The sequence below is a fragment of the Anomaloglossus baeobatrachus genome, chromosome 1 (genome assembly GCF_048569485.1).
Source record: "Anomaloglossus baeobatrachus isolate aAnoBae1 chromosome 1, aAnoBae1.hap1, whole genome shotgun sequence".
NCBI classification, from domain to species: domain Eukaryota; kingdom Metazoa; phylum Chordata; class Amphibia; order Anura; family Aromobatidae; genus Anomaloglossus; species Anomaloglossus baeobatrachus.
Genome location: NC_134353.1, coordinates 507,669,621 through 507,696,125, shown reverse-complemented (window position 1 = coordinate 507,696,125; position 26,505 = coordinate 507,669,621). Strand labels below are relative to the sequence as shown.

The 26,505-nt window shown below is 47.7% G+C and overlaps 1 protein-coding gene across 1 annotated transcript in view; it reads right to left on the bottom strand.

Moving 5' to 3' along the window:
• Nucleotides 1-26,505, bottom strand: part of SHOC1 (shortage in chiasmata 1) — a 525,180-nt gene that overhangs the window by 286,749 nt on the left and 211,926 nt on the right. The gene's annotated exons all lie outside the window — the stretch shown is intronic.

The window sequence follows — 26,505 nt, the reverse complement described above, 5'->3', positions numbered from 1 at the left end:
GTAGGACAGTTTTTTTAGATACAAACATAACTGTGCTGTACTGAAGATGCTCAGTACAAAATAGAACTTCAAATAGTAAAAAATAGACTACGAGCATGACGTTATCATCTTCAGTATAGCAGAAACTATAATTGGGAAAAATCGGGATGACCTGTTAAAAGAAAAAAAGTTGTTTTACATTAATGAGAACTCTATTAATAATTAGGTCACTTTTGTAGCCCATAATTTGGAGCCAATAGTAAAATTAACCCCTTCACCCCCGGGGCAATTTTCCGTTTTTTGCTCCCCTTCTTTCGAGAGCTGTAACTTTCTTATCTTTCCTTCAATATTGACATATGGGGGCTTATTTTGAGTTGGACTTTTGAATGAAACCATTAGTTTTACCAAATAACATATTGGAAAACGGGAATAAAATTCCAAATGTGGTGAAATTGCACAATTGTTTTTGGGATATATTATTCATCGTGTTCAATATATGGTAAAATTGATGAGTCGGTATGATGCTTTACGTCGGTACGAGTTCGTACATACCACACATGTATACTTTTACTTTTACCTAAGGGGTTAAAAAAAATCTGACATTTGTCCCAAAAAAGAATTACGCTTTTGGCGCCATTTTCTGAGACCCGTAGTATTCTCATTTTTCAAGACCTGGGGCTCATTGATGGCTTATTTTTTGCATCTTGAGCTGACATTTTTAATTATAACATTTTTGTACAGATGCTATATCTTGATTGCTTGTTATTGCATTTATAAAAAACTTTGCGGCAACCAAAATACGTAATTTTGTAGTTTAGAATTTTTTTTCTCGCCATGCCGTATTCCAATCAGCTAAATTGATTTTATATTTTGATAGATCAGGAATTTGTGAATGCGGCGATACCAAATATGTGTATAATTTTTTTAACTTTTATTTTCAATGGGGCGAATGGGGGTTAATTTAAACTTTTAGTTTTTTTATTTTTTTCATATTTTTAAAAACTTTTTTTTCTTACTGTAAATTTTTTTATTTATTTTACTAGTCCCCTAGGGAATTTTATGGCTCAGCAGTCTGATCGCTTGTTCATTTCTGTTGATCAGAACTCCACAGCTCTGATCAGCAGAAATGCACTGTTCCTGTGAGAGCTGGTGATCTATCATGACCCGTAACTACCATGGCAATGAAAGGCTCACCGTGATCATGTCATAGGGCTACCGATGGTGGCGGGGAATGGCACAATGATGCCATTTAAATCACGCGGTCATATTTTGACAGCGCAATCTAAGTGGCAAGCAGGCATAGGTGGATTGCAGATCCACCCGCGCCTGTTAGCCCCACATGTTTGTTGTTCAAATCAGCAAACATGTGCAGGGATCACCGCCGGCTCACCGCAGCAGCCGGCGGTGATTACCACGATATGACCAAGGACATACAATTACGTCCTTGGTCGTAAAGGAGTTAAAGAATATTTGCCCATGTTCTTTCAGGTAAAAATCTTAAATCTATTTTGTCTAAATGTTTGTGGCTAGGAAAGCACCTACTATTTGCAATATCCTTTCAGCTAGTTTATAAACCTTTAATTTCTGAAAAAATGTCTATTTAATAAGGGATCGTTTAAATGTGGACACAGTGTGCACTTTTAAGTATAAAAAAAACAACAAAACTGACCAGCACCTCCAAACAGAATAAAGCAAGTGTGAACAGGTGCAAGCTGCTATACTGCATAATATACAAATAAAAGAATATAGCAGCACTCTATAAGTGCAAGATATATATAAACATCGAATATTTCAATTTGAATTGCATTACTACTATAAGAGGTATAACTATATGAATTAAGGGCATAAATGATAATGGTTTGAAAATTGCAAATTTTTCAAAAAAGTTTGTCCCTTTCTATTTCATACGAACACTAACAAAGAAAAATGTGCCACAAAAAATAAATCAATGTCAGAATTACTTGGATATGTAGAAACATTCCAGAGGTATTTAACACATAAAATTACAGATTTGAAAAACTTAGCCTGGTCATACAGGCAAAAACTGGTTTTGGCAGAAAGGGGTTAAATGACACTTCTCTTCCCTATTGAACAATAGATTGAAAAAAACAAACATACATGATTTGGTATTGTCATGTCTGTAAAAGTCCCATCTATCAAACTATAAACTTATTTAAATTGTACATTTAAGAGGTTGTCAACTACTTGAACAACCCCTTCTCAATTTGTATGTTTCCGACTTGTAAAATAACACTTACTGTATACTCTCCTACGGTGCCAGTGCCGTTCCAGCAGTGTCAGCACTGTCTTTTCACTGTTATACCACACGATCCCTGTGGCCACTGAGTACTGGCTTGACTTCCCTTGCCTTTGGACATATCACATACACCTGGAGGAAGTGAGAGAACAGCTGCGCTCCCCTGGATGTACATGATTTGGCCGAAGGCCGGAAGAGGGAAGCGGCTCCTGATTGCCCACAGGGATCACAAGACATAACACTATTACATGATCCCAAGAGAGACTGTGCCGACACCTCTGGAACCAGAGGTAAGTATAAGTGATATTTTAAAAGGGGAAAATGTCGCGGGCAGGGAGCGCAAACCACGTCAGGGGGGGGCTACTCGAGGCGCTCGGATCTGGGATCGTGGCTGGGGCTTGAGTGGTGACAGGATCCGGGGCTCGTGCAGCGGCCCGTTGCCCACAATAATAATAAAAAGGAAAATATTTACAGGGTAGAGAGTTTGTCAGTGACGCCATCCGTGGGTTGTGGTGATGGTCAGTGACACCGCCGCTGCTGTGGTATGGGACGCCTGGGGCTGATGGAGCCGGGCAGCAGGATGCTGTTACGTTCAGTCCAGGAGTGGACCCATTGGGCCGTGCACCGGACTCCCCCAGGGAGGCCACCAGGAGCGAACCCCTATACAGGGACTGTCTGGCGACCACCCCAGAGGGCATAGATGCACAGTGGCCAGAACACAGGCGGGATACCGGGAGCGCCCTTGGAAAGTCTGGAGGGAATACTGAGGCCAGTCCCGTGATGACTTCGGACCGGAGGGAATCGGAACGGATGACCGGAGCCGGGTGAAGACAGCAGGTGGAGACCAGGACCAGTGACGAGTGCAGGCTGGAGACTTCAGATGTAATCCAGAGCCAGTGGCGATGTGAAGCAGAGGGACGATGGAGAGGTCCACTGTAAACGGACACCGGGGACCAGCTGTGGCACACACCGGGTGTCAGGTTCTGAGAACAGAGACAGGGTTAATCCAGGAACAAAACACAGAGGGCTTGAACACTATCACGAGATACTAAGCTGTGAGAACTTGTTGAACAATCACTGCCCGTATGTAACAGGAAGTCTTTTATACCCTGCACCTGCAATCAGCCATATCCTTTTCCAGGGATGCTGGCCCTTTAAGAAAAAGTGAATGAGTGTGCCCGCGCCCTAATGTGCATGCGCGAAGCCCGGGAGCCACAGGCAAGCACAGAAGGCCGGGGACAGGATGCAGAGGAGCCGGAGGCAGAGTCCAGAGTCGCTGCAAGCCGGGGAGACCGCACAGCCGGAAGCACGGGGGGCGCAGGGGCGCAGGGGAGCAGGAGCAGGAGCAGCGGCTGCGGTCGGTGAGCACGTGGACCGGATCAGTGGGTACGGAGCAGCACCGGGACCCCAGGACCGGATCAGTGGGTAAGGAGAGGCGCCGGGACACCAGGACCGGATCAGTGGGTAAGGAGCGGTGCCGGGACACCGGGAGCGTGACAGATGCTATGCCCTTCATGGGTAGGGAAGGTGTTGTCCCGGGACCCAGGTGTATGGGGAAGGATGCTGCAGAGCATATTCTGCAGGGCTGGACCGGGTGGTATTTGTGTTCTCACAGTTCTAGAGGAATTCACACAGAGTCCGAATGGTAAACCAAATTGCCAGTGACCGGTGACCTCCGGCGGGTGCATTCAGGACCCACACCCTGGTACAGAAAACAGGGGTCCTTTCCTCCTGCAGTTTATGTTTGTGTCCTTAGTTTGATTACTCCGCTTGGAACGGGGAAGTCCACTCCCAGTGATTCTGTGTGTTGGGAGTTGTGGCCTGTGAGAACTGACCCGTGGGATCTTAGCAGGCAATTGCGGAGCCCCAACCCCCTCGTTGGGCTTCCGTCTCGCTCTCTGGGCTTACTGGTGGGACAAGACATGGAATCTTGTCCCCTGCTGGCTAATTGACAAGGGACTTGAAGCTGTCCTCGTCCTAGGGTCCAGGCACCCCGACTGTGCACGGCCTCCGGACCGGATTTCTGCTGTCGGCACCGGCAGGCTACAACCCTGCCCCGGTCCACTTAAGGTTTCCCGTGACCGGATCTCCGTCGCCTGTGGCCCTGTCTGCCGACTGCCACCTTGTCAGTCCTCTGGTAGTCCAGGGGCTCTGACCCCTGACCACCCTGTCACTTCACTCCTCTCACTTCCTCCGTCAGCACTGAACTCCTGTGTTCCCTCCCCTGACACCTCAGAACCCCTAGGTGGGCGTCACCATCCACTTGGCCCCACCCACTGATGTGTCCCTATTGTCATGGGGGGTGACTAGGCTTTGCTGGCTGGTGTTGTGTACCTGGGTGTGGGTTTGTGTTGGTATGCCAAGGAGGATGGAGTCCTGCACCTGGAAGATTTGTGCAGTCTCTGTAACAACCTGGTTTTGCCAGGGCGTCACAAAAACATATGGAGTGAGAAGTGATTGTCTGCATTGTGAAGAAACCCTTTAAAATACAAAAAAAAATAATTTTGAAATGCCAAAACTGCTGTTTTTTGGTCACCCGATCTCCCTTAAAAACTGCAATAAAAATCCAATTAAAATGTATGTATCCCAAAATGATGTCACATAAAACTACAATTTAGCAACTTCACTAGATTACATGATAAAATGAAAGGTCTCATTCCAAGTTGTAACTTGTCCACAAAACACAAACCCTCATATGACTGTTGATGGAAAAAGAAAAAAGTTATGCCTCTTGAAAGACTGGGCAGAAAAAACAAAAGCATAAAAACAAAAAACTTTCTTGGTCCAGAAAATGCTAAAAGTATTTTTTTTATTGTACAGGGACTAAACTTAAACTAAACAAACCACTTTAAATGTAGGGTTATGTTGTACCATAGAACAATGGTATATTGTACATTACTGTACCATTTCTCAGTAACAGACATATGAACACAATGCACAAACAATCCCTAGTGTCCTCTGTTGTAAAAGATTTAGATTCAATGAATGCTTTACACATAATACTTGATTTTGCAAGTAATGGATTCCGCCTAAAACCTCCCTGGAAAATTGTTTAAAAAGAACAAAGAACAAATTAACATATACACTATGTCAATACAGTTTGCACGGGCATATACAGTCATATGAAAAAGTTTGGGCACCCCTATTAATGTTAACCTTTTTTCTTTATAACAATTTGGGTTTTTGCAACAGCTATTTCAGTTTCATATATCTAATAACTGATGGACTGAGTAATATTTCTGGATTGAAATGAGGTTTATTGTACTAACAGAAAATGTGCAATCTGCATTTAAACAAAATTTGACCAGTGCAAAAGTATGGGCACCCTTATCAATTTCTTGATTTGAACGCTCCTAACTACGTTTTACTGACTTACTAAAGCACTAAATTGGTTTTGTAACCTCATTGAGCTTTGAAGTTCATAGGCAGGTGTATCCAATCATGAGAAAAGGTATTTAAGGTGGCCACTTGCAAGTTGTTCACCTATTTGAATCTCCTATGAAGAGTGGCATCATGGGCTCCTCAAAACAACTCTCAAATGATCTGAAAACAAAGATTATTCAACATAGTTGTTCAGGGGAAAGATGCAAAAAGTTGTCTCAGAGATTTAAACTGTCAGTTTCCACTGTGAGGAACATAGTAAGGAAATGGAAGAACACAGGTACAGTTCTTGTTAAGCCTAGAAGTGGCAGGCCAAGAAAAATATCAGAAAGGCAGAGAAGAATGGTGAGAACAGTCAAGGACAATCCACAGACCACCTCCAAAGACCTGCAGCATCATCTTGCTGCAGATGGTGTTAATGTGCATCGGTCAACAATACAGCGCACTTTGTACAAGGAGAAGCTGTATGGGAGAGTGATGCAAAGGAAGCCGTTTCTGCAAGCATGCCAGAAACAGAGTCACCTGAGGTATGCAAAAGCACATTTGGACAAGCCAGTTCCACTTTGGAAGAAGGTCCTGTGGACTGATGAAACAAAGATTGAGTTGTTTGGTCATACAAAAAGGTATTATGCATGGAGGCAAAAAAACACGGCATTCCAAGAAAAGCACTTGCTACCCACAGTAAAATTTAGTGGAGGTTCCATCATGCTTTGGGGCTGTGTGGCCAATGCCGGCACCGGGAATCTTGTTAAAGTTGAGGGTCGCATGGATTCAACGCAGTATCAGCAGATTCTTGACAATAATGTGCAAGAATCAGTAACGAAATTGAAGTTACGCAGGGGATGGATATTTCAGCAAGACAATGATCCAAAACACCGCTCCAAATCTACTCAGGCATTCATGCAGAGGAACAATTACAATGTTCTGGTGTTCTGGAATGGCCATCCCAGTCCCCAGACCTGAATATCATTGGACATCTGTGGGATGATTTGAAGCGTGCGGTCCATGCTCAGCGACCATCAAACTTCCAGGATCCAGGAACTCATTAAAAGCTACAGCTAGCGACTAGAGGCTGTTATTTTTGCAAAAGGAGGATCTACAAAATATTAATGTCACTGTTATGTTAAGGTGCCCATACTTTTGCACCGGTCAAATTTTGCTTAACCCCTTCAGCCCCGGGGCACTTTCCGTTTTTGCGTTTTTGTTTTTTGCTCCCCTTCTTCCGAGAGCCGTAACTTTTTTATTTTTCCATCAATCTTGCCATATAAGGGCTTGTTTTTTGCGGGACAAGTTGTACTTTTAAATGAAACCATAAGTTTTACCACATGGTGTACTGGAAAATAGCAAAAAAATTCCAATTGTGGAAAAACTGCAAAAAAAGTGTGACAGCACAATAGTTTTTGGGATGTTTTATTCACGGTGTTCAATATATGGTAAAACCGATGTGTGGGTATGATGCCTGAGGTCGGTGCGAGTTTGTAGACACCAAACATGTATAGGTTTACTTGTATCTAAGGGGTTAAAAAAAATTCACAAGCTTGTCCAATAAACATGGCGTACGTTTTGCGCCATTTTCCGAAACCCGTAGAGTTCTCATTTTTTGGGATCTATGGCTCAGTGATGGCTTATTTTTTGCGTCTCGAGCTGACATTTTTAATGGTACCATTTTTGCGCAGATGGTACGTTTTGATCGCCTGTTATTGCATTTTGCGTAAAACTTGCGGCGACCAAAAAACGTAATTTTGGCGTTTGGAATTTTTTTGCCACTTTGCCGTTTACCAATCAGATTAATTGATTTTATATTTTGATATATCGGGCATTTCTGAATGCGGCGATACCAAATATGTGTATATTTATTTATTTTTTTAACCCTTTAATTTTCAATGGGGTGAAAGGGGGGTGATTTGAACTTTTAGTTTTTTTTTTTTTTAAGTTTTTAAAACTTTTTCTTTACTTTTTTTTTTTATTTTACTAGTCCCTCTAGGGGGCTATAGCGATCAGCAATCCGATCGCTCTGATCTACCTGCTGATCACAGCTATACAGCTGTAAACAGCAGATACGGTCACTTCCTGCTTCACTGGCCTCCGGGCCGGGTGAAAATGAAATTGACTCGTCATAGCTGCAGGCGTCATCACATGACCCTGAGCTACCATGGCAACCACCAGAATTTACATGATCACTCACGTGACTTCCGGTGGGGGCGGCGGTAAGTGAAAATCTTCACCACGCGTATGTACATCTCGCTGCCAGACTTTGGCAGCGAGATGTAAGGGGTTAATGTTACGGGTGGAATGCGATTCCAGTCGTAACATGAAGTCACACATGTCAGCTGTTTAAAACAGCTGATATGTGTGCCGATCAATGCCGCCTGCCTACGGCAGGGGGTGGGGCATAACGGGACACGCTCCATGACGGATATATCCGTCCATGGTCGTGAAGGGGTTAAATGCGGATTGCACATTTTCTGTTAGTACAATAAACCTCATTTCCATCCAGAAATATTACTGAGTCCATCAGTTATTAGATATATGAAACTGAAATAGCTGTTGCAAATACCCAAATTGTTATAAAGAAAAAAGGTTAACATTAATAGGGGTGCCCAAACTTTTCCATATGACTGTATTCAGTTTTTGTAACTTTTTTTAACCAGCCCAGACATCAAAAGCAGGTGAAGTGCCTAAAAGAAGTGACATGACAACCATTCTTCAGGCTGCCACTATTATATATTAAGAGTAAAAAGGAATTTAAAAAATATATATCTATCTATTAGTAATGAGAGTATGTATTTGTTATTATTCGCTATTTGCAGAATAGTATGGTATTCGGGCTATTCGTTATATAGCGAGTAATGGTGTATTCGCCTCGCTATATTTGGATGTCCTGCCAGCATGTTTAGCAGCTGATTTTTAGCCACTAGACATGCTGGGCTTCTTAACCAATCACTGTAAAGGCCCCGTCACACTAAGCAACATCGCTAGCAACATCGCTGCTAACGAACAACTTTTGTGACGTTGCTAGCGATGTTGCTGTGTGTGACATCCAGCAACAACCTGGCCCCTGCTGTGAGGTCGATGGTTGTTGCTGAATGTCCTGGGCCATTTTTTAGTTGTTGCTGTCCCGCTGTGCAGCACAGATCGCTGTGTGTGACAGCGAGACAGCAAAAACTAAATGTGCAGGCAGCAGGAGCCGGCTTCTGCGGAGGCTGGTAACCAATGTAAACATCGGGTAACCAAGAAGCCCTGTCCTTGGTTACCCGATATTTACCTTTGTTATCAGCCTCCTCCGCTCTCACTGTCAGTGCCGGCTCCTGCTCTGTGCACATGTAGCTGCAGCACACATCGGGTTAATTAACCCGATGTGTGCTGTAACTAGGAGAGCAAGGAGCCAGCGCTAAGCATTGTGCGCTGCTCCCTGCTCTGTGCACATTTAGCTGCAGCACACATCGGGTTAATTAACCCGATGTGTGCTGTAACTAGGAGAGCAAGGAGCCAGCGCTAAGCATTGTGCGCTGCTCCCTGCTCTGTGCACATTTAGCTGCAGCACACATCGGGTTAATTAACCCGATGTGTGCTGTAACTAGGAGAGCAAGGAGCCAGCGCTAAGCATTGTGCGCTGCTCCCTGCTCTGTGCACATTTAGCTGCAGCACACATCGGGTTAATTAACCCGATGTGTGCTGTAACTAGGAGAGCAAGGAGCCAGCGCTAAGCATTGTGCGCTGCTCCCTGCTCTGTGCACATTTAGCTGCAGCACACATCGGGTAATTAACCCGATGTGTGCTGTAACTAGGAGAGCAAGGAGCCAGCGCTCAGTGTGCGCTGCTCCCTGCTCTCTACACGTGTAGCTGCGTGCGGTGGTAACCAAGGTAAATATCGGGTTGGTTACCCGTTATTTACCTTAGTTACCAAGCGCAGCATCTTCCACGCGGCGCTGGGGGCTTGTCACTGGTTGCTGGTGAGCTCACCAGCAACTTGTGTAGCGACGCTCCAGCGATCCCTGCCAGGTCAGGTTGCTGGTGGGATCGCTGGAGCGTCGCAGTGTGACATCTCACCAGCAACCTCCTAGCAACTTACCAGCGATCCCTATCGTTGTTGGGATCGCTGGTAAGTTGCTTAGTGTGACTGGACCTTAATGCTGCAGCCATCTTGGCTGTGTGATTACTGTGATTGGCTGGCCGCTCAGCGCCATAGGGTTTATAAAAGATCTTCCTCCGCCATTTTGCACACATTGCGTCCAGAGCCAGAATTGTGTCAGCGTAGAGTGAGCAGCTGCTAGGGAGAGTGTAGGCCTCTTAACACAAAAAGCTCTTTTCAGTGCTAAAAAAAAGAATTTTAAATTTCAGCCTACCGTCATATCCATAGTACTCCTGAGTTCCTGATGCACGGAAACAACCAGGGCTTGGACTCCCGGAGGTAAGTAGCTTCAGACACCGTAAGACAATAATCCAGCTCCAGGGTAAAAAGGCTACATCATAAATTAAAATTATATTATTGGATCCCATATTAAAATCCATAGACAGATATATTAAAATTCTAGGAAACCTGAAATGTTTCAGATCTAACAAATTTGATCCTTACTTATAGGACCTATGAGTAAGGATCAAATTTGTTAGATCCGAAACATCTCAGGTTTCCTAGAATTTTAATATATCTGTTTATGGATTTTAATATGGGATCCAGTAAAAGTTAAATTTTAATTTATGATGAAGCCTTTTTTTCCTGGTGCTGGATTATTGTCTTTTCAGTGCTGCCTGCAGTGTAGGTCAGTGTAGCGTTCGGAGGGACAGATTTCCAAGCAGGGACAGTGTTTAAAGCAGTGTGTGTCACTACCTCCATAGTACTGTCCAGAAACCAGAATACAATAGCTCTTTTAAGAGCTGATAGCACTGAACAAAGTCACAGCAGGGAGGGAGAGATTGTGGATTAGGTAGGGAATCGGGACCTGTTTCCACAATATTTAGGGGTTCACAGCCTGCCTTGTGGCATCCAGACCACCCATATTAATATGTTGCTAGTGGCTTTTGCAAATACAAAGCAGTACTCTAGCAATCAGTGCTGCCTAATACAGTAAAGCACCATTTCTGTTTCCACAATATTTAGGGTTTCACAGCCCGACTTGTACCGTCGGTCCACATTAGCCACATCCATACATTCCGAGTGACTTTTGCAAATAGTTACACAGCGGGACTCTAGCTGGTGTCAGTGGTGGGTGACAAGGCACTGAGTCTGTGTCAGGTCAGAAGAAGCTTGATGCATCCACTATGTTCCTTGCCAAATTTCCCGTTCTGGAACGTAAACGTGTGTGGAAGCCAGAAGAGCGAGAGCAGATTCTGACTTGGATGGCAGACAAGGCCTCTTCGCATTTGTCAAACAGCAACCAATCTTCCACAACCACACAGTCTACTGTGGATACATAGAAGACTGGTCCATCCAAATTTCAACCTGGTCCTCCTTCCTTTCCCCTTCATCAGTGACAGGAGACATATGACCCCAAGCTTGGCCACTCTGAGGATCTGTTTTGTACGTATCCTTTGGTTGGCTCTGGCCTATCGTCGTGCAGCATTGAAGAGGGATGTGAGGAAGTGGCATACGTTGATATGCAAGAATTTCAGGACATACGGCCAGAAGAAAGCCAGTTTGAGGAACCTGATTTACTGTCTCCAGAGGTGGAGGCTGATGATGATGACACACAGTTGCCATCAGGTCAGCCTACAATCTGAAGTGGGAAGGACGATGAGATCGAAGACGAGGGGGTCGATGATGAGTCCACTTATCCGACATGGACCATTGACATGCATAGCCAGCACAGCAACACAGAGGAAGATGGATATGTAGCACCAACACAGGCACAAAGGGGTAGTGGTTTGCCCAGAGTGAGAACTGGGTCAACTGATCTGAAGAGCGCCCCCACTGTGGCCCACATCAAGACAAGGGTGCGTTCAGCCGCTATCTGGATTTTTTTTTCTGAAAGTCCTTCAGAGAAAAACATTGGAATCTGTAGCATCTGCCATACCAAGTTGAGCAAAGACCAGGGCAAAAGCAACCTGAGCACCGCCAGTATGCGGAGCCACATGGCAGCCAAGCACCTCAGTAGGTGAGCAGAACACCAGGGTACCAAATTTGTGTCTGTGGGTCAAACCACTGCCATGTTGCCTGTGCTATGTCCTTCATAATCTGCTGTCCAGGAAGCAGGCACTAATACATCCTGCCCAAAAGGTGCAATTGCACAGACACAGCAAACATCAACCAGATCCACTTTCTTGTCCCTGCAAAGCGTCCAGTCGTCCGTGCCTGAAATCTTGGAAAGGAAGCGTAAATACCCAGCCATGCACCCACAGGCACAAAACCTAAACTTGCTAGCCTTGGATACGTTGCTGTTTAGGCTTGTGGGAACACAGGTTTTCTGTGATCTTCTGGCTGTGGCTGCCCCACGATACAGTGTTACCAGCCGCCTCTATTTAGTGGATTGTGCCGTCCCCACGTTACACAAGCACGTGTTAAACAATCTAAACCGTGCTCTGATCAACGCCATAACAGGTACACCTAACAACAGACATGTGGACAATTTGTTGTGGACAGGGACGATATATATCTGTCATGGCACACTGGGTTAAACTGGTGGAGGCTGGGACAAACTCGTAAACTGTAACATCACACATCCTACCAACACCAAGAACAGCGGGCCCAACTTCAATCAGTGTTTCCGCCTCATCATATGCTACTTCCTATCTCCCCTCTTCCTGCTCCTCATCCCCTGCTGAATTACCCTCCCTATAACTGCCAAGCACAGAGCTGTGCAGCAGCACATCGGCAAAGCAGCAACACGCTCTGCTGAAGCTGATCTGTTTAGATCACAAACACACACACACTGCAGCAGAGCTGTGGCAAGGTTTTAAAGAGCAGATCGATCAGTGGCTCTCCACGCTGCACCTCCCACCCGGCCTGGTCGTTTGCGACAATGGGAGTAACCTGGTGGCAGCTTTAAAGGTCTGCAAGCTGGTACATGTGCCATGCATGGCTCACATACTGAACATGTTGGCGAGGATTACTGAGCAGCAGAGAGCAGTAGCTGAACCCCAGCTTCAACATGCACGTCAGACTGAGAGTCAGCCACCACACATAAGTGGGTGTGGATCGCTGACATTTGTGAGGTTCTTGAGAACTTTGAGTACTGCACCAAGCTCGTGAGCGGTGATCAGCTTAACCATGCTGCAGTGTCTGTTGAAACAATCACTTCATAATCTCAAAGAGGAAGCTTTGAGTGCCCAGCATGTGACTATGGAGCCAGATTTCCCAATGGGTGATACTACCCAGCCCAGCCAATATTCTGAGGCAACATTGATGATGAGGAGAATGAGGAGGAATAAGACTTGTTTTTCTGTGCTACCCAGGGGACTTCCAATGCTACACAGGGGACTCTCAACCCCAACTTCATGTCTGTCCACTATGGATGGCCTGGAGAGGAGGAGGTGGAAGATGAGGAGGCGAGTCAGCGTGAAGAGAGGTTAGGTATTGTTCCTCCTGGTGGGGATACAGGTCTTTTGCCTGTTTGCAGCTTGGCCCACATGGCACAGTTAATGTGTAAGTGTCTGTGGCAAGACCTTTGTGTGATACACATTTTATCCAACAACCTTAACTGGTTTGCCACCTTTCTGGATCCATGGTACAAGGAGAAATTTCCTTCTCTCCTTTTAAGGTCACCAAACGGTTGCACAATGGAATCCTTCAAGAGGGTCATTGTAGATCAGTTGATGAAAATATCACCCTCAGACAACGCTGGCGGCAGAGTTACCAGCTGTTTTCAACACCAAGGATTAATAGGGAGAGACACCAACACCAGGTCCAACAGAGATGGGGAGAAAATGTGTGAAAACTGTGCCATTTTCAATAAACCAGGACATCAGCAAGGGCTATCTGTGCCTGTAACAATGCAAAAGAGGGAGAAGTTGTGTCGCGGGCGGAGGAGGGGACGCTGCGCTCTCCCACTGCTCGGGTCCGGCTGCCGCTGCTGCTGCGGCCGCTGCTGCTCGGTGGCTCGAGCGATGGGCCGGATCCCGGGGACTCAAGCGGCGCTCCTCGCCCGTGAGTGAAAAGGGGAAGGGTTTTGGATTTGGGGATAGTGTCCGTGACGCCACCCACGGTTGTGGTGATTGTGTGGACACCACCGCTGCTCTGGACGGGGATCCCGGGAGCGGTGACAGGGATCAGCTTTGTTGTTATTTCTCCCCTCCGTGGGTAGGGGGTTGGTTGTCCCGGTGATGGGGTAGGGGTGGATGGCAGGCCGGGTGCGGGGCCTGGTGAGGTGCAGGGTCGCGGGGGCAGCGCTGTGCCGCACGGCACGGTGGTACTCACTCAGCCTGAGACGATGACACAATTCTCGGTAAAACACACGGCTGGAAAGACGGTTCCCACGGACGACTGCTGTTGCTTTTCCCCGGTAGTTAACGGTGACTGTCTCTTTCCCTGCACCTAGTACGTCTGTTGGTTCCAATGGGTTCCCACCGGTAACCCGCTCCCCGACTTGGATATAGGCCGGAGGAGCCCCTCTTTGCCCGCAGGCGCTGGCCCTGAGAAACTGGTACCTTGGCGGTGGCGGTGTCTCTCTCATACGGTTGGACTGTTGTCTTCAATCGGAACTTAGTTGTTTGGAAACCCGGAGGTCCCCTTCACTGACGGATTTGGCAAATTCACGGCGACTCCAAGCCTTGCCGGGATCCGAAAGGCCCCTGCCAATGGTGCTGGCTTCTCCTTGTGTACCGGTCCTGTACCGCCGGGCCACCGCCCATCCACGGTCCTTACGGCAACTCCGATAGGCCACTCCTGCAGACGGTCACCGCCGTCTGCTAACCTTGCTGTCTCTGTCCGGGGCACACACCCGGACGCTCTCAGATAGTTGCTCTTCTACCACTTTACTCCTCACACTCTCCCGTCCAAAACTAATCTGCTCTCTTTTCCCGCCTCCAGGACTGTGATCTCCTCGGTGGGTGGGGCCAACCGCCTGGCCCACCCCCTGGTGTGAACATCAGCCCCTGGAGGAAGGCAACAAGGATTTTTGGGTCTAGCTTTGATGTGCCTAACCGGGGTGTAGGGTGTGGTGATGTTGTTACCTGTGGCCCCTGGCTTGTCCAGGGTGACACATTCCCCCTTAGCAAAATGCACACTGTCCTCGGGCTGCCCGTCCATCACCAGTTTTAATTTTCTGCAAAAAGATAAGAAAAACACAATACAATTATACTAACTTGATCCCACAACGGGAGGCACTTTTCTTAAATGTTGCAAACGGTTAATGGTTACGGCTTCCGCTCTCACCCACCCAAGTAACCTGGCCCCGATGCTGCCCCTAAGAAAACAGGCAGCACCCCTTGACCCCAGTCCTGCACCAAGTTACCGGAGCGGGATCTGTCCTTTCCAGGGGACCCACGTCCATGGGGAGCTCCTGAAACCCCCAGAGGATTGCCACCGGTTCCTGTGGTGGCTGGGCCCCAGCCTGCTCCACTGCGGGCCCTTCCTCCAATCTGCCTCTCCGGAGGCGGCAATGGTGGAAGCTGCAACAACAACATTATTTACATCCCACAAGTTTGTGGTTGCCCTGCAAGTTCACGGGCTTGTCCATAAAGAGTTCTTTATGCAAACTTCAGACGGTCCCCATGGGGACAACGGTGCCGGCAACGGCCGGTTCAATCAGCAGTAGTAGACAATCAGGTTACTCTTCGGTAATCATTTGCTTATTATTCATTTTCAAAACTTTCAAAACTTTTAAACACACACAGGTGGTTCCCAACGGGGACGGTGCAACGGCATCCCGCTGCCCTTACTGTGCACTTTCGTCCTCCCCACCCGGCTCAGGGTGGAAGAACACGGGCACCAGCCCCTCCAGCGCATAGCAAGCGCGGCGAGGAAGGGCCGCCCGATACCCGTTGTTCCCACTCCGGGGAATGTAAGTGGCCTCCATGTCATGCAGAGCGACGACTCCTTCATCTTCTTCCGAAACGGGCTCGGTGTCAGGCCCGGAATCACTATCGTCCGTCCCTGCGCCAGGCGGGTTGCCGCCAGCTGCCGCAACTTCCAGGCTTGCCACTCTCTCAGCCACTGTTACAAAGGGGTGTACGCCCGACGGGCCAGGTGCAGCGCGGTGCACGGGCAAGGAGGTCGGAGGCGGCATGGGGGCCAGGGGTAGACCGGGTCCCTCAGCCGCAACAGCCGGTCCCTCGGGGACAAAGGGGCGTGGGTCACTCACCAGCTCCTCCATCATGGCCTCCATTCCATACACCTGTGCAACTGCAGCTACTTCCTCCACCTCCGCGGTCCACTGCTCCATCAGCCTACAGATCTGGCTCCGGTAGTGTCGGCAGATCCCTGCCGTTCGGGCCCTCAGCCATGCCGCTGTCCCGGGCACCGGCTCTGTAGCCTCCGCATAGCTTGGTGGAGCGGACATTCTTTGCAGGGGTCGGCGGATCATGGGGTCTCGGCGTCCCTATCTATAGCCGCGAGCTACACGCGACCAGTCGCCATTTCGTCCCCCTTAGCCTCTTTCCGGCTCCTCCTCTATCGGGGCAGGATTTTGGCCTTCGCGCCTCCACTACTCGAGGAGACGCTTGAGCGGGAACTTTTCGCGCCAAAGATGGCGGCTTCTGAAATTTTCCGGACGGACACCTCCGGCGGTAACAAGGCGCACCTCTACCCAACGACAGAGCGGTAAGATCCTGTTCGTGATGCCAAGTTGTCGCAGGCGGAGGAGTGGACGCTGCGCTCTCCCACTGCTCGGGTCTGGCTGCCACTGCTGCTGTGGCCGCTGCTGCTCGGTGGCTCGAGCGATGGGCCGGATCCCGGGGACTCGAGCGGCGCTCCTCGCCCGTGAGTGAAAAGGGGAAGGGTTTTGGTTTTGGGGATATTGTCCGTGACGCCACCCACGGTTGTGGTGATTGTGTGGACACCACCGCTGCTCTGGACGGGGATCCCGGGAGCGGTGACAGGGAGCAGCTTTGTTGTTATTTCTCCCCTCCGTGGGTAGGGGGTTGGTTGTCCCGGGGCCCGGTGATGGGGTAGGAGTGGATGGCAGGCCGGGTGCGGGGCCTGGTGAGGTGCAGGGTCGCGGGGGCAGCGCTGTGCCGCACGGCACGGTGGTACTCACTCAGCCTGAGACGATGACACAGTTCTCGGTAAAACACACGGCTGGAAAGACGGTTCCCACAGACGGCTGCTGTTGCTTTTCCCCGGTAGTTAACGGTGACTGTCTCTTTCCCTGCACCTAGTACTTCTGTTGGTTCCAATGGGTTCCCACCGGTAACCCACTCCCCGACTTGGATATAGGCCGGAGGAGCCCCTCTTTGCCCGCAGGCGCTAGCCCTGAGAAACTGGTGCCTTGGCGGTGGCGGTGTCTCTCTCATACGGTTGGACTGTTGCCTTCAATCGGGACTTAGTTGTTTGGAAACCCGGAGGTCCCCTTCACTGACGGATTTGGCAAATTCACGGTGACTCCAAGCCTTGCTGGGATCCGAAAGGCCCCTGCCAATGGTGCTGGCTTCTCCTTGTGTACCGGTCCGGTACCGCCGGGCCACCGCCCATCCACGGTCCTTACAGCAACTCCGATAGGCCACTCCTGCAGACGGTCACCGCCGTCTGCTAACCTTGCTGTCTCTGTCCGGGGCACACACCCGGACGCTCTCAGATAGTTGCTCTTCTACCACTTTACTCCTCACACTCTCCCGTCCAAAACTAATCTGCTCTCTTTTCCCGCCTCCAGGACTGTGATCTCCTCGGTGGGCGGGGCCAACCGCCTGGCCCACCCCCTGGTGTGAACATCAGCCCCTGGAGGAAGGCAACAAGGATTTTTGGGTCTAGCTTTGATGTGCCTAACCGGGGTGTAGGGTGTGGTGATGTTGTTACCTGTGGCCCCTGGCTTGTCCAGGGCGACACAGTTGCACAACATGGTCAAGGGGTACTTAAGTGACCAAACCTGCGTCCTTTCTGACGCTTCAGTTCCCTTTAATTATTGGGTATCCAAGCTGAACACTTGGCCCAACCTCTCCTTATACCCCTTGGAGGTGCTGGCCTGCCCGGCTGCTAGTGTGATGTCAAAGAGTGTTTTCTAGGCTGCTGGGGCAATCATCATTTATAGGCGCTCACGCCTCTCCACGGATAATTCAGACAGACTTACTCTGATTAAATTCAACAAGGACTGGATTTCTCCACAGTTTGCAATCCCTGCAGATGAGAGCAAGCCAAACTATATTCCCCAAAATGTTCACTTTGACTACTGCTGTTTCGTCCACCCCTTGCCATATCAAGCCGTTTCTTTCCTGCGTCAACCATGACTCAGGCCATAGGGTTAGTTTTTGTAAACACTATGCACATTGTGCAGTGGCGGACAAACCAGGACAGTACTCCTACTCCAGCCTAACTACTATTTGTCATTGGAGGCTCTTATAATGGGGACTTCCTGCGTCAATCATGACTCGGCCCATAGGGCTAATTTTTGTAAACACTATGCACACTGTGCAGTGGCTGACAAAACTAGGACAGTACTCTAGCCTAACTACTATTTGTCATTGGAGGACCTTGTGATGGTGACTACCTGCGTCAACCTTGACTCAGGCCATAGGGCTAATTTCTTTAAGCAATGCACATCTGTCTGAGAACCACATCCTTTCCGTTCTGTATAAGGTCCGTTTTTCATCAGTGTGCCTTCTGGGGTTTTTTTGCGGACCGCAAAAAAAACTGAAGAAGAGTTACATGCAGTCAAAAGCTAGAAAGATAGCTAGATAGAAAAACATATACTGTATAATGTCCCACTCCCCTGCATTTTGTAATCTTGTACCCTTTAGTGCCTTTTATGTCGCACTAAAGGGTGCTTAGCCCTATATTTAGCCAAAAAATAAATAATTAAAAAAACTGACGTGGGGCCCTCCTATTTTTTGTAGCCAGTTAGGCTAAAGTAGACGGCTGCAGCCTGCAGTCCACAGCTGGCAGATTCACCTTGGCTGGTAATCCAAAACAGAGGGCACCCTATCCTGTTATTTTAAATTAAATAAATAATTTAAAACAAAAAATGTGGGGTACCCCCCAAATTGGATCACTAGCCAAGGTAAAGCGGACAGGTATTGTATTGGTATTGTAAGACTAGGGAGGTCCATGGGTATTTGACCCTACCCAGCATAAAAATAGCAGGCCGCAGCCGCCCCAGCAGTGGCGCATCCATTAGATACACCAATCCTGGCACTTTACCCCAGCTCATCCTGTTGCCCTGGTGCGGTGGCAAATGGGGTAATACAGTCAGGGCCAGAAATATTTGGACAGTGACACAAGTTTTGTTATTTTAGCTGTTTACAAAAACATGTTCAGAAATACAATTATATATATAATATGGGCTGAAAGTGCACACTCCCAGCTGCAATATGAGAGTTTTCACATCCAAATCGGAGAAAGGGTTTAGGAATCATAGCTCTGTAATGCATAGCCTCCTCTTTTTCAAGGGACCAAAAGTAATTGGACAAGGGACTCTAAGGGCTGCAATTAACTCTGAAGGCATCTCCCTCGTTAACCTGTAATCAATGAAGTAGTTAAAAGGTCTGGGGTTGATTACAGGTGTGTGGTTTTGCATTTGGAAGCTGTTGCTGTGACCAGACAACATGCGGTCTAAGGAACTCTCAATTGAGGTGAAGCAGAACATCCTGAGGCTGAAAAAAAAAGAAAAAATCTATCAGAGAGATAGCAGACATGCTTGGAGTAGCAAAATCAACAGTTGGGTACATTCTGAGAAAAAAGGAATTGACTGGTGAGCTTGGTAACTCAAAAAGGCCTGGGCGTCCACGGATGACAACAGTGGTGGATGATCGCCGCATACTTTCTTTGGTGAAGAAGAACCCGTTCACAACATCAACTGAAGTCCAGAACACTCTCAGTGAAGTAGGTGTATCTGTCTCTAAAGGCCCCGTCACACACAGAGATAAATCTTTGGCAGATCTGTGGTTGCAGTGAAATTATGGACATATTGTTCCATTTGTACACAGCCACAAACCTGACACTGATTGTCCACAATTTCACTGCAACCACAGATCTGCTGCAGATTTATCTCTGTGTGTGACAGGGCCTTAAGTCAACAGTAAAGAGAAGACTCCATGAAAGTAAATACAAAGGGTTCACATCTAGATGCAAACCATTCATCAATTCCAAAAATAGACAGGCCAGAGTTAAATTTGCTGAAAAACACCTCATGAAGCCAGCTCAGTTCTGGAAAAGTATTCTATGGACAGATGAGACAAAAGATCAACCTGTACCAGAATGATGGGAAGAAAAAAGTTTGGAGAAGAAAGGGAATGGCACATGATCCAAGGCACACCACATCCTCTGTAAAACATGATGGAGGCAACGTGATGGCATGGGCATGCATGGCTTTCAATGGCACTGGGTCACTTGTGTTTATTGATGACATAACAGCAGACAAGAGTAGCCGGATGAATTCTGAAGTGTACCGGGATATACTTTCAGCCCAGATTCAGCCAAATGCCGCAAAGTTGATCGGACGGCGCTTCATAGTACAGATGGACAATGACCCCAAGCATACAGCCAAAGCTACCCAGGAGTTCATGAGTGCAAAAAAGTGGAACATTCTGCAATGGCCAAGTCAATCACCAGATCTTAACCCAATTGAGCATGCATTTCACTTGCTCAAATCCAGACTTAAGACGAAAAGACCCACAAACAAGCAAGACCTGAAGGCTGCGGCTGTAAAGGCCTGGCAAAGCATTAAGAAGGAGGAAACCCAGCGTTTGGTGATGTCCATGGGTTCCAGACTTAAGGCAGTGATTGCCTCCAAAGGATTCGCAACAAAATATTGAAAATAAAAATATTTTGTTTGGATTTGGTTTATTTGTCCAATTACTTTTGACCTCCTAAAATGTGGAGTGTTTGTAAAGAAATGTGTACAATTCCTACAATTTCTATCAGATATTTTTGTTCAAACCTTCAAATTAAACGTTACAATCTGCACTTGAATTCTATTGTAGAGGTTTCATTTCAAATCCAATGTGGTAGCATGCAGAGCCCAACTCGCGAAAATTGTGTCACTGTCCAAATATTTCTGGACCTAACTGTATATGGGGTTGATACCAGCTGTGTAATGTCACCTGGCATTAGTGATGTTGCGGCATCTATCAGATACCCGACATCACAAACCCAGTCAGTAATAAAAAAATAGGCAAAAAAAAAAGATTTTATTTGAAAAAATACTCCCCAAAACATTCCCCCTTTCACCAATTTATTGAAAAGAAAAAACAAATCCGGGTCCGGTGTAATCCAATAAGGGCGTCCCATGACGATCCATACCATACTCACTGTTTCAGTCAATGAAGAACAGAATGTTCCCCATTGGCTAGGAGAGCAGTGCAGTGACCTGAGCGAACATCATTAGGTCAGATCAGGTCACTGCAGGGCATAACGAACGCCGACATCATGAGGTTAGCTGAGTTCATTACCTGCAGTGATGAACTCCACTGAACTCGTGACGTCAGCTCTCATCACTGAGTTCCATGGCCTCCGCATTCTCATGCGAACTGTCCCATGAGCCCGTTGCGTCACCACTAGACAGTCTCGGACCACCTATGAGACTTGATGTGAGAACGCGGCATCATGGAAGTCAGTGACGAGCGCTGATGTCACAAATTCAGCGGAGATCATCACAGCAGGTAAAGATCTGAGCTAACCTCTTGATATCGGCACTCGTCATCCCGCAGCTGCACGAACACTGCTGTGTGAGTCACTGCAGGGCTGGCCGGGGCAGTGCGATATACACTACAGGGGCACCGATAGACTGAAGCCACATGGACGTTCTTCCGTGTGGCTTCAGGGGATCTCAGAAACCATATAAGACTCAGAAATGCATGCAGGCATATTGTAACCATTCACTTTCATCACTTTCCCATCCATTTCAGCCTTTTCCTCAGGGCCTCAGGCCCCCAGATCTCTTTGTCGAGTCCAGCAGAAAATGACTCGCATTTCCCATTGACTTGCATTGTACTCGCTATTCGGAATGAATATGTATTACAAAGTACTCGTTACGAGTATAGCGATTACGAATATTATGGTACTCTCTCATCTCTACTATGTATTTATCTATCTACACTATCTATCTACAGTACTGCATATTGTAGGGATTCATTCACTGTGGCAGCGTTTAACATAGGCACAGCACAAAGTTGCTAGGTGCAAAAGAGGAATATTTATTATGGTGCATAAAGCTTCAGCAAATAAAAAGAAAACAACGACCTTCTCTTAGCACAAAGGTAGAAAATAAACTATAGTCAATATAGCAGGCTCACCCTTGCAGTTAAATATCCAGTTCTCACTTCACGCTCACCAGTGTCAGGGTTCCTCTCAACTGTAGTTCAGGCTCCACACCAAGAGCCAGTAAACTGCACATCTTATGGTTTCTTCCCACCTTTAAGACTGCACAGACTTTGAACCAACTGTTCAACAATAAACTGACTTTTTCCTTTGGTCAACATCACACTGTTTATGCACCGAAGCTGACTCTTGCAGTCTCCATTCATATAGACTGTCTCAGCTGCCACATGCAGCTCCCTCAGAGACTAACGCTCCCTGAGACTTCAATCAGACAGACCCTCTGTCATCAGCTGCTACCTGCAGCTCCCAGCCAGGGAGAAATTGCTCTCTCTGAGCACACCCCTTACAAGTGAACACACGCTTGGCTCTATACAAAACATTTAAGACCCCCTTCACATATCTGTGTGCCTTGTACGTCTGAGGTCCGTTTTCACATGAACTGGAGACACAGACACACATAGACCCATTAAACTCAATGGTTCTGCACAGAAGTGCGTGTTTTCACATGGACCGTGTGGAGCATACGTGTGTCTGTGTGCTCCACGCGTAGACATGTCCCGTTTTTGTTCGCCAACACGGGTGTCACATGGACCGCATGGAGAGCACACTGATGTGATCCATGTGACATCAGTATGACACATACTGGAGAAAACCACTTGTTTGTGAAATAAAATTATTTTCTATACTCACCTGTCTCCAGTGCTGCTGTCTTCAGCCCTGCTCTCACTTGCTTCTGAACCCCGCTCATTATGCTCATCGCATATGCACTGCACAAAGGACTGGAAGCAGCAGCGCCGGACACAGCAGCAACATGGACAGGTAAATATAGAACTTAATGCTGTCTGTGTGCTATGTCACATGTATAGCACACTGACAGCACATGCTGAACACACACACGGACACATGCACACACATACGCACTTACACCACGGACCGTGCAAAACGTGTGTGTTTTGCACGGATGTGTGTAAGAGGCCTAAGGTGTATTTCCAATCAATACACGTAGAACAAGAATTTAACCCTCACCTTCCCAGGTATGCTACATAGCAGCAATGTTAGGTTTTATATCTTTCCACGCTGCCTTCACTACGTATCTACATAACAGTAAAGTTAGGATTTAATCCTTACCATTCCGGCTTCACTACAATATATATACAAAAAATGAGGCAACACAAGCTAAAACAAAAAAGTAGAAAATATGTGCCATATTGTAGGTTACAGCCCAGTAACCTAATGATATAAGTACAGAAAAACAGGCATCACACTATTGTAATAAGTAAACAAACTTTTAATTTGCCATGTGTGCAAGAAAAAGGCAACGTTTCAGCTCCAAAGAGGCTTTGTCAAGCAAAGGCTCCTTGAAGCTCTAATGTTGCTTTTTTTGCACAAATGGCAAATTAAAATTTGATCACCTTTGTTTAAATTTTCCTCTAGTGTGCAACCTGCTTTTATGTACACACACAACGTGATCGCGGACGAATAACCTCATAAAAGTCAAAGGAGATCCGAACTTCTTTGCTTTAAAATGGTCATAGCAAGTGTTAGGGGGCTACAAAAGAAAGCAAAATGGGGTAAGAGCAAGACAAATATACATACCGTGTTTCCAAGAAGATAACACAGCAGTCAGATTCTTTTACGGGCCCGCTCATTAAACTATATGAATATTCACTGCTTCCCCCAACCACCTTCTGAGCCAGTGTCTGTGACTGGTTGCAGGCAGACTGCTATACACGTGAATTTACCCTCTGTCGGTGTATGTGACTGATTGCAGACAATTTTGCTGTATAGTAGTGTAAAAATAAATAAATAATTTTTAAAAATTATGTGGGCTCCCGCCCTATTTTTGAGAACCAGCTCGGGTAAAACAGACAACTACAGGTTGCAACGCTCAGCTATCTGCTTTACATTGGCTGGGTATCAAAAATAGAGGGGATCTCAAGCCGATTTTTTAAGTATTTAAATAAATAATTTAAATAAACGGCTTGGACCAGCTAAGATAAAGTGGACAGCTGAGAGCTAGTATTATCAGAGTGTGTAGAGCCATGAATATTTGGCCCTTCTAAGCCTAAAAATAGCAGCCCACAGCTGCCGCAGAAATAGCACATCACATTAGATGTCCCAATTGTGATAATTTATTCAGCTCATCCCGACTGCCCTGGTGCGGTGGTAATCGGGTAATATACAGTGCCTACAAGTAGTATTCAACCCCCTGCAGATTTAGCAGGTTTGATAAGATGCAAATAAGTTAGAGCCTGCAAACTTCAAACAAGAGCAGGATTTATTAACAGATGCATAAATCTTACAAACCAACAAGTTATGTTGCTCAGTTAAATTTTAGTAAATTTTCAACATAAAAGTGTGAGTCAATTATTATTCAACCCCTAGGTTTAATATTTTGTGGAATAACCCTTGTTTGCAATTACAGCTAATAATCGTCTTTTATAAGACCTGATCAGGCCGGCACAGGTCTCTGGAGTTATCTTGGCCCACTCCTCCATGCAGATCTTCTCCAAGTTATCTAGGTTCTTTGGGTGTCTCATGTGGACTTTAATCTTGAGCTCCTTCCACAAGTTTTCAATTGGGTTAAGGTCAGGAGACTGACTAGGCCACTGCAACACCTTGATTTTTTCCCTCTTGAACCAGGTCTTGGTTTTCTTGGCTGTGTGCTTTGGGTCGTTGTCTTGTTGGAAGATGAAATGATGACCCATCTTAAGATCCTTGATGGAGGAGCGGAGGTTCTTGGCCAAAATCTCCAGGTAGGCCGTGCTATCCATCTTCCCATGGATGCGGACCAGATGGCCAGGCCCCTTGGCTGAGAAACAGCCCCACAGCATGATGCTGCCACCACCATGCTTGACTGTAGGGATGGTATTCTTGGGGTCGTATGCAGTGCCATCCAGTCTCCAAACGTCACGTGTGTGGTTGGCACCAAAGATCTCGATCTTGGTCTCATCAGACCAGAGAACCTTGAACCAGTCTGTCTCAGAGTCCTCCAAGTGATCATGAGCAAGCTGTAGACGAGCCTTGACATGACGCTTTGAAAGTAAAGGTATCTTACGGGCTTGTCTGGAACGGAGACCATTGCGGTGGAGTACGTTACTTATGGTATTGACTGAAACCAATGTCCCCACTGCCATGAGATCTTCCCGGAGCTCCTTCTTGTTGTCCTTGGGTTAGCCTTGAGTCTTCGGACAAGCCTGGCCTCGGCACGGGTGGAAACTTTCAAAGGCTGTCCAGGCCGTGGAAGGCTAACAGTAGTTCCATAAGCCTTCTGTGTCGCCCTGGGCAAGCCAGGGGACACGGGTAACAACACCACCACACCCCACACTCCAGGTAGGCACACCTGCTAACCCAAAAATCCTTGTTGCCTTTCTCCAAGAGTCTGTTGATGCACACCAGGGGGTGGGCCAGGCGGTTGGCTCCGCCCACCAAGGAGCTCACAACTCTGGAGGCAGGAAGTTACCAGGCAGATTAGCCCAGGCAGGGCTTGAGTAAACATCGAGATAGCCCCAGGCAGGGCAAGTGTGAGGAGCGAAGTAGAGTAAAAGTAAACAGCAGAGTGAAAGTAGAAAGGAGAAAGTAGAAAGTGACAGAAAAGCCTGAAGGTCCGTGACTGTGTGTCCGGACGGAACCAGCAAGGTTGGCAACGACGGTGAAGGTCTGGAGTGGGACGGTTCGGAAGTTCCTGGAAGGACCCCGTTGGCTGTGTGCCCGGTGGTCTGGAGCAGTGTTCCGAAGGACAGTCAGCACCAGGGCAGGGGCCTCTCGGACCCCGGCAAGGCTAGGAGTCGCCCAATTTGCCGAATCCGTCAGTGAAGGGGACGTAGATCCCCCAGCAACAAAGTCCCGATTGACGGCAACAGCCCGACCATTACCGGGGAGACACCGCCACCGCCAAGGCACCAGTTTCCCCAGGGCCAGCGCTTGCGGGCAAAGTGTAGAGCTCCCCCGGCCCAGATTGCAGCCGGGGAGCGGGTAACCGGAGGGAATCCACCGCTACCACCATCAGAACACAAGGTGCAGGGAAGCGTGACATCACCGTTAACTACCGGGGAAGCAAGTGCAGCCGTCTGTGGGACCGTCCTACCAGCCGTTGGTTTACCGTACAAACTGTGTCCGTGTCTCAGGCTGAGTGAGTACCACAGTGCCGCAAGGCACAGCACTGCCCCCGCGTCCCTGCGCCCTCCAGGCCCTACACTTTACATCTCTTCACCGGGCCCAGGGATCACCAACCCCTACCCACGGAGGGGCAACACAACACCTGGCTGCTCCCATCACCATCCCCGGGACCCCCACACTGAGCAGCGGTGGTGCCATCACCACAACCGTGGGTGGCGTCACGAACTATAACCCCAACAAACACCCCCCTTTCACTCACGGGCGAGGAGTGTCGCTCGAGACACCCCGGGATCCGGCCCGCAGCTCGAGCCACCAGGAGCAACTGCCGGACCCGAGCAGAAGGGGTGAGCGCGGTGTGCTGACACCCTCCTCCCCGCCCGCGACAACTTGGCGTCACGAACAGGATCTTACCGCTCTGCCGTCTGGTAGA